The sequence below is a fragment of the Glandiceps talaboti genome, chromosome 21, assembly GCF_964340395.1.
Source record: "Glandiceps talaboti chromosome 21, keGlaTala1.1, whole genome shotgun sequence".
NCBI classification, from domain to species: domain Eukaryota; kingdom Metazoa; phylum Hemichordata; class Enteropneusta; family Spengelidae; genus Glandiceps; species Glandiceps talaboti.
In genome coordinates, this window is record NC_135569.1 from 11942446 (window position 1) to 11956018 (window position 13573).

Consider the following 13573-nt stretch of genomic DNA (forward strand, 5'->3'; position numbering starts at 1 on the left):
CATGAATAGTTTTGGTTTGTTTAGTTTGTGAACTTTTTTTACAAGTTGTTTGTATATATCTTTTACATACAGTAATAAATGTTGGTGGGTATTGTTTAAAAAAAGCAAGGTTAGTGTTTGTTTGCATCACTTACAATTCTAATGAAAGACAGGGTATGCTGGATGAGTGACCGACAGGACAACCTATTGTGGTGTACTGCTTTTACCTCCCATAATGGGAGGTTATGTTATACGTATGTCTATCTATCTGTCTGTCTGTCTGTCTGTCTGTCTGTCTGTCTGTCGTATCAATTAAGTAATCTGCAGGTTTGTAGAATTTTATCACTAGTTATTGAAAAACAAAATCAGTACATTTTCGATGTTTGGTGTGTTATAGACGTGCTATGATGGTAGACTCTCTCACAATCCTCGGAGATTTGCATAAATAGCTAAAACTTGGGTTGATTTGTATGTACCGATATCTACTGCATATAATTGTACTCGCATACTAGTATCTCTGTACTGTGCGCCCTCATCAATCACATAGGGCTAACCTTTTGTTGACGTGATAGCCCAGAGTAATGTATATATGGACTAACTGAGAAGTTACTGTCAAAAGAAAAGAGAATCGGTCTACAAAGATAGTTTATATATATATATATATATATATATATATATATATATATATATATATATATATATATATATATATATATATATATATATATATATATATATATATATATATATATACACGGACTAATCGAGAAATTACTGTCAAAATATGAACATTACAATTTATAGTCCCGACCCGAAATGTTACCAGCCATCGTTATATATCCGCTTACACTAATATTATATGTGTAAAATAAATGATGTTTATAAAGGGCGTACTACGTCATAGAGTGATATACTTTTGATAGCTGATAACACTTATGACGTCAAAGGTCACGTGAATAGAATAAATGATCTGATACTTCCCCAGAAGATAGCGTACAGTGACCGGTCAAAGTCCTAGCTTCAACGACAGAAAGGGCACTGACTCCAAGTTCGTGCAAGCCCTCACTGCGAACTTCGTTCGCTTATAGTATCGAAAGAAAGCCCGAACGTCTAGCAGCAAGACTAGTAGTTAGGTAGGTAGCTAGATAGTTAGGTAGGTATATCTGCCTACTTATCACACTCATCGCTAAAATGCCAACCTTTCTCGACAATATCAGAACGCATAAACCCAAGATATTATATGCTTTGCGATATCCCGATATATAGTCATAGCAGGTCTGTCCATGTTCCACGTCACTAGGTTTGTGCGTGTTACTTGTCTCGCAAACACGAGTACTCGTGTTACCTATTTACTGATAATTAGAGGCGACTTCAATCAAACATTGGAGAGTTTTGTTCCTGAATATATGTCACTGAGATTTCGTCATTTCCGACCCCCCCCCCTTGTGACGTCATCACATATCACGTGACTGTGTGTGACGTTCGCCTTCCAGTTTCAAATAATATCTAGAACACCCTTGGTCACATTTAGATTTGTGGTTTGCAATTACTCTAAAAAAATTCTTTTTGTCAAAATCTTCTGTAACTGTTTAGGCCCTACTTTGATCTGAATACATCGTAGAGTTTTATTTATCGTTTGCGATTATTTTGATCTCCGTACCTGGCAGGTAAGACCATGTACATGTCACTACACACTACATATAGATTTGTCATCTTCACTTGTACACGTGATCACTTGAACTTTAGGGAACTGGCTTAGTAGACCCCACTCGGGTTTATATGTAAACACATTCTCGCGAGTCAAAATACAAGTTTTCTGTTGTCTGTAACATATGTAAGGTGCGCCGTACGTAACGCGACGCCCTCAGTCACACATACACATCGGTCAATGACGTGACGCAACGAAAAATATCTGCGCAGATAGGGCACAGTCACTTATGAACTAATATTCTATTCTAACAATTTCATATTTTTCTAACCAAATATTATATCCCTTCTCTCTACCACAAACCCTCACCGTATATACATCATCGAGCAATTGTCATATTTAAGTCTTTAAAAAAAATACCGTTACGGGTCACTCTTCCGGATAAGAGACCTGTAACGGTATTTTTTGAATATCGTAAATACCTATAATAATGTCATTATTTTGTATTAGGATCATCCTAGACTAGAATAACACCATCCTGGAATGGAATATGAGTTCAAACGTGACTGCGGATTAATACAGACAATTGTGGGAGGTTAATTTTATCAGTAGCTCCAGATTAGGTTTTATGATAACCACAGATAATCCCATAGTCCTTTGCGTCTGAGCATGCCCAGTCTGAATTGCAAGTTCCCTATTCCCGGAGGAATTACTAAAGTTGCAAAACTCAATTTTTAAAAAGTGAATCAATGAAATGACATCAAATATGATATACAAAATTCACAAATAAAAAAGGAAAATTGTAGATATAGAAAATCAAGAAAGAAAGAAAATTTATTATAGAATTGTATTACGTTAAGGAATTTAATAATTAGCTATTATAAATCTTGTGTTTTTCCAAGAAATGTCACTGTCATATTCCGCAATCCTTAACGTTTACAGCATGTTTTTTTTCAAAAGTAACCTACCTGTAGACTTGACGGACTAATGGACTTTCCTATATACTATTTCGGCTGTCTTAAATTGCCTTGATTTTCTTTTTGAAATTTTCGCTCGTTGACAGGACGAACGAATATGGAAAACATCAAAAGGACAGATAGGATAAGTGAGGTCATTGTATATTAGTCCTATAATTGATTCTGGAAAATAAATCTCACACACAAACAAGAACGGAAAAACTGAATGTCCGATCGAAGTTCGATGCGCTCAAAAATCAATCATTAACTTCATAGAGTGTCATGTGCAGTTTGTGTGACTCAGTATCAATATAGAGCATTATAACCGTGTCTGTCTTCAAAATTCGTTTTGAGAGATTGAAAACACAGTTTGCATCTTACAGAGAAGGGAAGGAGTAGTCGGGTACCGCTAACACGTAACTCGTCAACTTATTTTTCGGTGTTTCCAGCTCTGAAGATCTTCACCTGCAGTTGTTTGTTGTTGGAGAGCCAAGGTCATTTGATCGACGAGAGAAGACAACGAGATATAACAGGTGTGTCATGTTGTTGTCTTGTCAGCCATGTTTGAAAAGTGTGGTCACGACTGGGGTTACGGTGCACACATAACTAATTTATATATACCCTGATGTGGTTTCTCATTAACCCAACGTTCGGCAAAATCGTATACATTGTACTATAAACTGCACGTACGGCATTAGGAGACGTGATTGAAACAGGTTGAAGTTCAAAGTGACAACCTTGATTGCTGTACATGTCTCTAGTCTAAAGGCTATCCGTTGGGTTTGAATCGGAAGATATATATATTCTTTACTCCACAGATTCAAACTTAGCGATGGTCTCTACTAGACTAACATATCTACAACATGATTATTGATGTCATGACATTGTACAATATATTAGTAGTCTAGTTCCTATACAGTATCGTTACGACTTATCCCTTCACTCGCATGTGGTTAGAAACCACAGTTGGCATCCAGACAGACTGATATATTAGCGGAAAGAGAATCAAAACCACTGGTGGAAGGAGATCAAAACCACGACTGGAAGGAGATCAATACAATGGAATGATGCCTCTCGACTATCAGAATATAGGCAAGATAGCAAGATAGTGTCAAATCTAAATGTATGTATGTGTGCTGTTCAGTTTATATTTCACGGGGGTTCATATGACAACAAAGTGACCTTTAGCCCTTTAATATTTACATGGAATAGAGCATAAATAAATCATCCCGCGTACTTTATGACAGCCGACCGTTAAATAAACAGAGTATCTCTTTGTTCTCTTCACAGGGTCGTTATATTTAGACATCAGAGTAAATATGGAACATCCACACGATATGTCAACGGTAAGTCACACATCACATTACATGTATGTATATGCAAGACAGTTGTTGATGCTTTGTCGTTAGAAAATTAAAGTTGTCGTCAAAATCCTGCACTCAACTTTTCCCGTCTACATTCTGAAAAAATGTCAAATTCTGCTCCGAACTTTTCCAGCCTAAATGTTTCGTAAACGATTTTTGTTTTTGGTCAACGTATTTGATGTGTTTCGACTGTTTTCCAAATGGATGAGGATTTGGAATTTATTTTGGATTTTTAATTTTTAATTTTTTTTCATCATGACTTCCTACTTGAAAAACCAATGTGAAAAAACATACGCTTACACTAAGTCCATGTTTGTTATTTGATACGTTGTAAACGATTAATAAATAGGGTAAAATGTTTGTTATTGTACGTACAATAACACACTTTTTTACACATATTTTAGCTTTTTTTGCATTGTGTTGGGTTACAAACACAGACTTGGTTATGTTGTTTCACATCGATTTTTCAAGTAGGAAGCCATTTTGTAAAGTAAAAATCCAAAATAAATTCCAAATTCTCATCAAATATGGTCACTTTCTTTGTTTCTTTTATTTTACAGGTGAGTACTCAACCCGAGAAAAGGGACTTCATAAACCAACGACCACCTAACCCTAATTGTCCACCTGGCTTAGAATATCTTACCCAGATTGATCAGTTACTAATACACCAGAAGGTTGAGATACTTGAAGGTATCGACCGTTTCATGTTTGTTTTCATGTCACTGCGCATACTACGTTTTCAGATATTAAATGAATAGAGTTCCTTCACCTCATTTTGTCAAAAGTGAAATGAACTCATTTGCCACACACACCATGCAGACGTCAAAACATTGGCGCCCGCGTGTCTGTGTTTAGGTGCAGTACATTTAAAGGTTTATTTCGCTTAAAGACAAAGTGTAACAATGTAGCAATGCGGTATTGTTCTTAAAGTGTAGAATGTACAATTTCTTAGTGGGGGTTTGTGTGGTCGTATCAAAGTGAACCCGTGAACGTTAACATGAAACGGGCAGTACGTTTGAAAAAAAACTATTGTGGCCCTTGTAAAATGCCGTCTTAGATAATCACGCTTACTATAATATCTTCATAATGATCTTCTGAACTCTTAATTTAGCTTTCATTGTTGTATATATGTCAGTACATCCTCAAATGAAACTGTCGTTATTCAAGAACAAAATTAAATTAAAATTGGCCAATCATAGAGTATCGTTTATACTATCCACGTCAACTGCTTTTATACCAGCACGTTTGCCTCCACGCTGAAATTTCTTCAGTGTAGTAGACTTGCTGAAGTCTCTAGGCTTTTTCACTCTTTATTTGAATAAGTAAAAAAAACATAATTGTGTTCTTTTTCTATGAAAGAGCGACTGAGTAAGTGATTGCGAACTGTTGGGTAAATACTAAGTCCATTAGGAGACTATTAGTTACTGGGAAAAATAATTTTAACAAGTTGACCACATTTTTCTTCACAAAAGTTTTAAAATGAATGAGAACATTATGCGAAAAAGCTGTCTATGGCTTGCATTGGCGCGACATGGTCAAGCATAGGCTCATCCAGTTCAATAAAATCAGAATGAGAACGCCCCCAACGCCTATATATTTTGTTCTATCTACCTTTCTTTTTATGTGATGCATTATCTCCAGAGGGTTGTTTATTTTATGTTTTTATGTTACCCTTATCACATGACTAAATTTTTACTGACATTCTTTACAGTATTTACTGGTTGGGAGACAAACAACAAGTATGAGGTTAAGAATAGTATGGGACAACAAATTTACTTTGCAGTTGAAGGTAAGATGAAGATGGCAACTGACTGCCGTGTTATGGTTATTGAGAAAGAAAGAAAGAAAGAAAGAAAGAAAGAAAGAAAGAAAGAAAGAAAGAAAGAAAGAAAGAAAGAAAGAAAGAAAGAAAGAAAGAAAGAAAGAAAGAAAGAAAGAAAGAGACAAGGAATACTGCTGTCATTAACGTCTTTGATTTATTGAAAAAAATAAGAAAGAACGGATAGAGAGAGAGAGAGAGAGAGAGAGAGAGAGAGAGAGAGAGAGAGAGAGAGAGAGAGAGAGAGAGAGAGAGAGAGAGAGAGAGAGAGAGATCTGTTATAAATTTATTAACTTATTAATTGAAGTTTTTGTTATTTCGAAATAGAGACTAACCTTTGTATGCGTCTTTGCTGTGGACCCATGCGTGGATTTACAATTAAGGTTTCGGATAATATGGGACAGGTATGTAAATAATTGCCCATTGTATTGGAGTGTTTGGTATGAAATATATTAAATGAGTGAGTGAGTGAGTGAGTAAGTGAGTGAGTGAGTGAGTGGGTGGGTGGGTGGAGATAGGGGTGAGGTGTGTGTGTGGGGGGGGGGAGTGGTTGGCTGGGCCGAGCGGGTGAGTTAATTGACGACACGGAGTTAATTAGTTAATAATTAGTGACATAATCTACATTAAGATAGCAAAATTAAATGAGGCTAGTTTCTTGCTACAGTTGTGCATGTAAGTGAAATGAACTACACATGCCATCATATAGACATCAAATGAACACAACAAAGCACATGTTACGCGCCATTCATTGGATGTTTTGATAATATTAGTAAGAAAAACATTGGCGCCCGGATGTCTGCATGGAGTAGCAAATAGTGTATTTCAATTAGACTAAATGTAGCAAAAAATGTGATCTCGCTATTGAAGTGTGGTATATGCAGTTTCTAGTTTGCTTCTGCGTAGTTGCATCAAATAAAAAAAGCTGAACAGTTTTGTGAAAGTCACTGTAGTTCGGCACAGGTAATGTGGCAACTAAAAGTTGTAGTAGATATAAATTGTTGTCTTTTCACTTTTTTTCATACTCTAGGAGGTTATGCGAATCACTCGTGAATTCAAGTGTTGTGCTGGATGCTGTTGGTGTGCTACCAGTGATTGTTGTGCATTTGAAGTTCGCATCGAAGCACCTGTCGGTAATACCGTTGGCTATGTTAGGCAGATGTAAGTGGCGAATTCTTGTCTATAATATTTTAAACCCACTCTACCTGTAACTTGAGTATATTATTTTGTCGATCGAACAATAAAACATTACTTTTCTGAATTTTTAAAAAATACCTATAATCAAACCTTGTGAATGTTAATTAAAGGTCGATAATAAGTTGTATTATAGTAACGGGTTCAAATCATGGTTGCGTTTTGGCACTGATTTTTGGGTGCGGACCCCAAAATCGACGAGGTTGTATTTATAGCACCATACTATGTGTACAGCTACACAAATCCACTTGCTCACAGGTGATTCAACACTGAATGAGGATGTACAATATATAAGTCTTAATGTGTAACAAAAAAGTTTCAAAAACATTCCAGTTACGGCTTTAGTTAGTCTGGAACATGAAAATAAATATATAAAGCTGAAATAGTGAGCAGAGAACACCACGACATCTGACTTGAAGCAACAGTCAGTCAGTAAGTCATTCAACCACCAACCAACCAACCAACCAAACAACCAACCAACCAACCAACTAACCAACCCATCTACCTACCTACCAAATCGAATCCTATCTATCTATCTATCTATCTATCTATCTATCTATCTATCTATCTATCTATCTATCTATCTATCTATCTATCTATCTATCTATCTATCTATCTATCTATCTATCTATCTATCTATCTATCTATCTATCGTTCAACTCTGTAGAGTACGAGAATTGTTACCCATTAACCCACTCAAGCGTAAAGTACAGATCAGCATTTAATTTTGCATATATGAATTGTTTCTCCAGGCAGGCATGTTGGATTCAAAATTATGACGTCATGAATGCCGAGCGTGAGACTGTGTTGAGAATCAAAGCTCCATGCTGTATCTGTCAAACTGTTTGTTGTAGATCAGACTTGGATTTCAAGGTAAGGGTTCAACCATTCCAAATTGGAGGAGGGACAGGGTTTAAGTGTTCCGAAGTTGAACAAATTGTAGTACTCAACCCCCCCCCCCCACACACACACACACTACTTCGATCAGGGCTGAGACCATAATGACCAAACCTTAATTGTGCAGTGTTCTTTATATATACATTAATGATATCACCATAGCGGCATATTAAACCTGCACTAGCAGTGGCTTGAGTATTATTTTATTGATTAATCAACAATTTATTCACTGAAATGTTTGTTGTTGTTGTTGTTGTTTTTGTTTTTGTTGTTGTTGTTGTTGTTGATGTTGTTATTATTATTATTATTGTTGTTGTTGTTGTTGTTGTTGTTGTTGTTTTATAAACGATAAATAGACACAAGTAAATGTTAATTAGAGGTCTATTGTATCCAGTACAGTAACAGGTCAAAGTGGTAATTGCATTTTCGGCGCCAATTTTTTTTTGGAGTCTATGCATGAAAAGATAAAATATTGAAAGATGTTGAAACACTTGGGAGGGAGAAAGAAACTTAAAATAACACCTAAATAGACTATTCAGAATCTATTTCAGAAGAATACAAACTGTTCATGATGTTCTGCTTTATGTAGGTGTTCACCAATGACATGGAGTCCCAGATTGGTAAAGTTAGTAAGCAGTGGCCCGGATGTGGCAAAGAAGTTTTAACTGATGCTGATAACTTTGGTGTTAGTTGTAAGTACAATCAATACCCACATATGCACGCACACACACGTACGTACGCGCGCGCGCACACACACACACACATACGCGCGCGCATATATATGTGTGTGTGTGTGTGTGTGTGTGTTCACAAGCTCAACAGACATACACACATGCACATGCTCGCATACACGTACGTACGTACGTACATACAGACAGACAGACAGACAGACAGAGACAGACAGACAGACAGACAGACAGACAGACAGACAGACAGACAGACAGACAGACAGACAGACAGACAGACAGACAGACGGACAGACACATAAGGGATTGACGAAGTAGATACTATGCATATTAACTTAATAGTATATGAATATAGCATAATTTTTTTATTTTTTTATTTCTGTTTTCAGTTCCAATGGACCTTGATGTTAACCTGAAAGCTGTATTGCTTGGTGCCACCTTCTTGATTGTAAGTAATTTATATTGTAAATTAAAATACTCTGGCACACAGTGACAGTATCTGTAAATATCAATTTGTGTAAATAGTTTGAAAGTTGAAGAGCTTTGCCAGTCTTTGATGGGGGGGGGTCACACACACACATACACACACACACACACACACACACACACAATTATACATACACATGTCAACATGTAGCCAAGAGTCACTGACAGTTTTGATAAATTTTCTTACACTCTTTGAAAAACTAATGTCTGATGATGTCTGACAGACAGATAAATACACAAACAAACAAACAAACAAACAAACAAACAAACAAACAAACAAACAGATAAATAGATAAACAAACAAACAAACAAACAAAAATCCACCTTTATCGAACTATATACCTAGTTGAACATATCGTACTGCGTTGTCACGTGACTTACGACGTGATGTATGTGTCTATTTTTTCAGGAGTTCATGTTCTTTGAACAGAAGTAAGACGAGTGTTAGTGATCAAACTAAATGAAGGACGATGACGTTGAAAACAAAAAAAACTCGAATTTGACCACAAGACGTACTTATGGCGATACTGTCTGAACTTGAAAGTTGCCGTCTGCAGACTCGAAGTTTGGAACAGCGATTGAAATTAACCTGTTTGAGAATGTGTCTCGAAGGCAAATTCCCTGAAAATGAAAGTTGCTCAAATATAAATCTAAGCCATATAAAGTTTGTTCCTACGTAGCCCTTTTGAAATAAATAATAAATGTAGGTGCCCAACGTTTTGTTTGCATGTAAATTGACGACCTTTTATGTTCCCTTAGTTTTCGCCACGGCGGCCATATTGGATATTACAATGACCTATTAAAGTTTCAACTTTTACATGTAATTCAATATTGCATACAATGACCAATGCTTTTTCTTCTTCTTGAATTTAGCTGGGAATTTATTGATTTTCGTGAACGAAGTGACAGCAAAGTAAACGTTTAAATAGTTTATTTCCCCAGGCATATTTCACGTTAAAATATATTCCTGATACAAGATTTGAGCTGTCTTTGTTTAACAGGGTAAAAATCCCCGTTTCTCACCAATATCTGCTTCTTAGCATTCTCGCAAACCAGAGCCGTTATTTCACTGCGTGCGCATGCGTCTTGGACGTTGCTGTAAAAGGGGCTGTGGTTTACGACGATGCTGCTTTACGTCGATATAATGTACCTAATATATCGTATAGTTGTATATATCTTACAATCATTCATATCCTAAACTTACATAGACCAAGTCTAAATTCATACTAATTCATCAAAGAGCTTTGTTGATATCTTGTCAGAAAAAAATCATTGGTTTAATAGATTTATTCAGTTCAAGTTCACTTTGTTGTGTTTTAGTGATTTTAAGAAAGTAAATTTTCTTGTACCTGGTTTTGCTCTCATTAAAAGTATCATAAAGCCGGCTTGTGCCTCTAATTGTCTATTATTACTTGAAACTTATACATTTCATGGAGAGTAAGTGAAAGAGAGAGAGAGCGTGTGTGTGTGTGTGTGTGTGTGTGTGTGTGTGTGTGTGTGTGTGTGTGTGTGTGTGTGTGTGTGAAAGCGAGCGCGAGAGAGAGATAGAGAGAGATGGAGGCTAGGGAGAGAGTGAGGGGGAGAGAGATGGAGAGAGATAGATGGAGACTAGGGAGAGAGTGAGGGGAGAGAGGAGGGTGAGGGAGAGAGAGAGAGAGAGAGAGAGAGAGAGAGAGAGAGAGAGAGAGAGAGAGAGAGAGAGAGAGAGAGAGAGAGAGAGAGAGAGAGAGAGAGAGAGAGAGAGAGAGAGAGGGGGGGGGGGGCAGATGCTCTACTAAGGAATTCTAGAGAATAATAATGATTGAGATGTATAGCATACATCATGTGTTAAGAGCGGGACAGTGAATGGAGATATCATCCAAAGTTTGACCTTATGTACCTAGCCTGGATTTGATATACACCATAGTTCAAATCCCACAAGTTCAGTAACACGTTAAACTGCAAATTCAGTCGTTGGTGGCGCTTTACACTAACCTTTGCTAGGAGCGCTGATGAATTTCACGAACAATAATATATAGTTTATATGTTTATAGCTAGATTTCCATAGTAGTATCACCCACCTATCAATAGCCCTTTTTAATCTATTGAAGATATGGTTGACAGATAAGGACCCTGCTTAGGTTAGTATTGTATTATGTAATAGAAGTATGATACATTCAGCGATGACCTAGTTTCAGACCTGGTGGAACTATTATTTGTATAATAGGAATTTCGGAGATTTTTAGTATTCGATGAAGGAAACGAAACGACTTTAGTGAATTTAAATGTTAGAAAATACATCAATCGACAATTTCAAAATGAATATAAACTCGACACCACTATTACACTATATGTTGTCATGATCATGATCAGGCCACGTGACACAAACATACGCCCCAAGTAAATATGATAATATTTAATCATTAACTTCAAATCTCGCTGTGTGTTGTTTATTCGACTTAGTCATGCAAAATTCATCTTCAACGTAAACGAACTGTGTTTGTTTTTCGCATATATAGGTCTTCTGTTCGTTGCTTGAGGAGCTTGGGTGTTGAGTCCTTTCCAACTCTACGCGGTTGTTTTGCAACTTTTCATTCCTTGCACAGTTTGAGCTCCATCCTGATCGTTATAAGGTGAGTCAACACAGTTCGTTGACCACCCCAATAAGATTACAAGAAGAACACAGTTAAATAAGGTAAGATAATTCGGGTTTTTTTTTTATCAGGGCGATGGTCATGAAATAAAATGGAGGCATATTGAATACCTCCATGGAAATACTAACTGATGATGGTAACTTATTCTAGTACGTCCTAGCTAGAACCAGTAACTGTAGCGGTTTCGCTCTCGGTCCTAGAACCAGTCGCTGAGTTATAATTATACCTTGGGTGAATTATACTGTCCAAGGTTATCATGGTTATACTGCAGCGGTTTCGCTCCGTTACTCTCAGTCCTCGATCCGCTAGAACCAATGTAGCTTTGTTTTTTTACGCAAATCCTGTAAGAAAATGTAAATGAAAAGAAAAAATGTTCAGCCACAAAAAATAAATGTAAAAAAAGATTAAAAAATTATTGTAAATAAAAACAAAGCTTCAATTATTGCAGCTCGTCCTAGCCAACAGACTTGACTATCAAACTCGACGTACTGGCTTTTTGGACCATCACGTTGAAGGATGGCCGCACCCCACTTGCACAAAATTTGTATGTATTTACGCATAGTAATGACGGCCCGGGTGTGACGGTACTGTCTAATATTCATAAATACTCAAAAAAACACGAATGTTTTGTACCAGGACTATCTTTAAATAGAATCTTGCTTCACAATAGACAACACCAAGGCTGTGAAAAGTGTAATAAAGAGGGTGTGGCTTTACGGCAATAGTCTACTATTATGCCATTTTGTGACACCATTATTATATAATGCCAAACAGTGATCACTGCCTAATTTTTGCCCCTAACATTTGAACGTTGTTACAGAAAAACCTCTCAAAATGATGCGAAAATCAGATTAAACACAGAAATACAGCAAAAATTACAAAATTGCTGTTTAATAGAATAGTCACAACCCACGTGTACTTGTGATAATCACAACGTAGAATCATCGTTGCCATAGAAACTAACCACATTACGTAAACAGTCGATCATAAACCATCACACCCTCAAAGCAATCAGTACATCAATATGCACGTGACGAAGAAGTCACAAGTTCGTGACCTGTGCTTAGTTTTAAATATATCTTCATGTATAAATGTATAATCTGACAAAATGACATTTAAAATGTGAATAATTATTTTGGATATTTACTAGATTAATTTGTATATTTTGTTTATTGACAATTAATCAACACATAATTCTTTCTTTTGACAGGTTCGTTGGTTTTGAAGCCCTACGGTAAATATGGAAATGCAGGCGGTAAGTGTGTGTGTACTATGTGGGTGTGTGTGTGAGAGAGAGAGAGAGAGAGAGAGAGAGAGAGAGAGAGAGAGAGAGAGAGAGAGAGAGAGAGAGAGAGAGAGAGAGAGAGAGAGAGAGAGAGAATGAGAATCAAGCCCATAGTGTATCTAGAATAGGTATGGAGTACATGTAGTCCTGCTTGCAAACGGTGTACGGGTCGTGATATTGACATTGACCCGAAACAGAAAGGAGAGGGATATTGTCAGAATCAAGTTCCGACTTACCCCGTCTGTACTCTGGATACCAACTGTGGTTTCTAACCACAGTCTGGTCAAAGTCACTCCATCAGCACAGAATGTTGTTCATCTAATCAGCGAACCCCTGCTGCAATAATGATGTAAACGTACATTGCATAAGTGGTACCCTGAGCTGACAAATATACCATATTTGGACATTACATAACTGTCCCAATAAACATTAACTTTATGAGGGACTGTGTTATTGGTTAGAATTGTGTGATTGATTGGGTGGCTGTGGATGAATTTTAAATTGCATCTCAGGATTTCTAGAGCAATGATTTTGACTAGACTGTAAGTGGAGGTATAGATCGTAACGATACTGTATAGGAACTAGACTACCCCGTCTGCAAACAGGACTGGGTACGGAGAAGTGTTAGT

At 36.8% G+C, this 13573-nt stretch overlaps 1 pseudogene; it reads left to right on the top strand.

Moving 5' to 3' along the window:
• The first annotated feature begins 2701 nt into the window (after window positions 1-2701).
• Window positions 2702-13573, top strand: part of LOC144451222 (uncharacterized) — a 17569-nt pseudogene continuing 6697 nt past the window's right edge.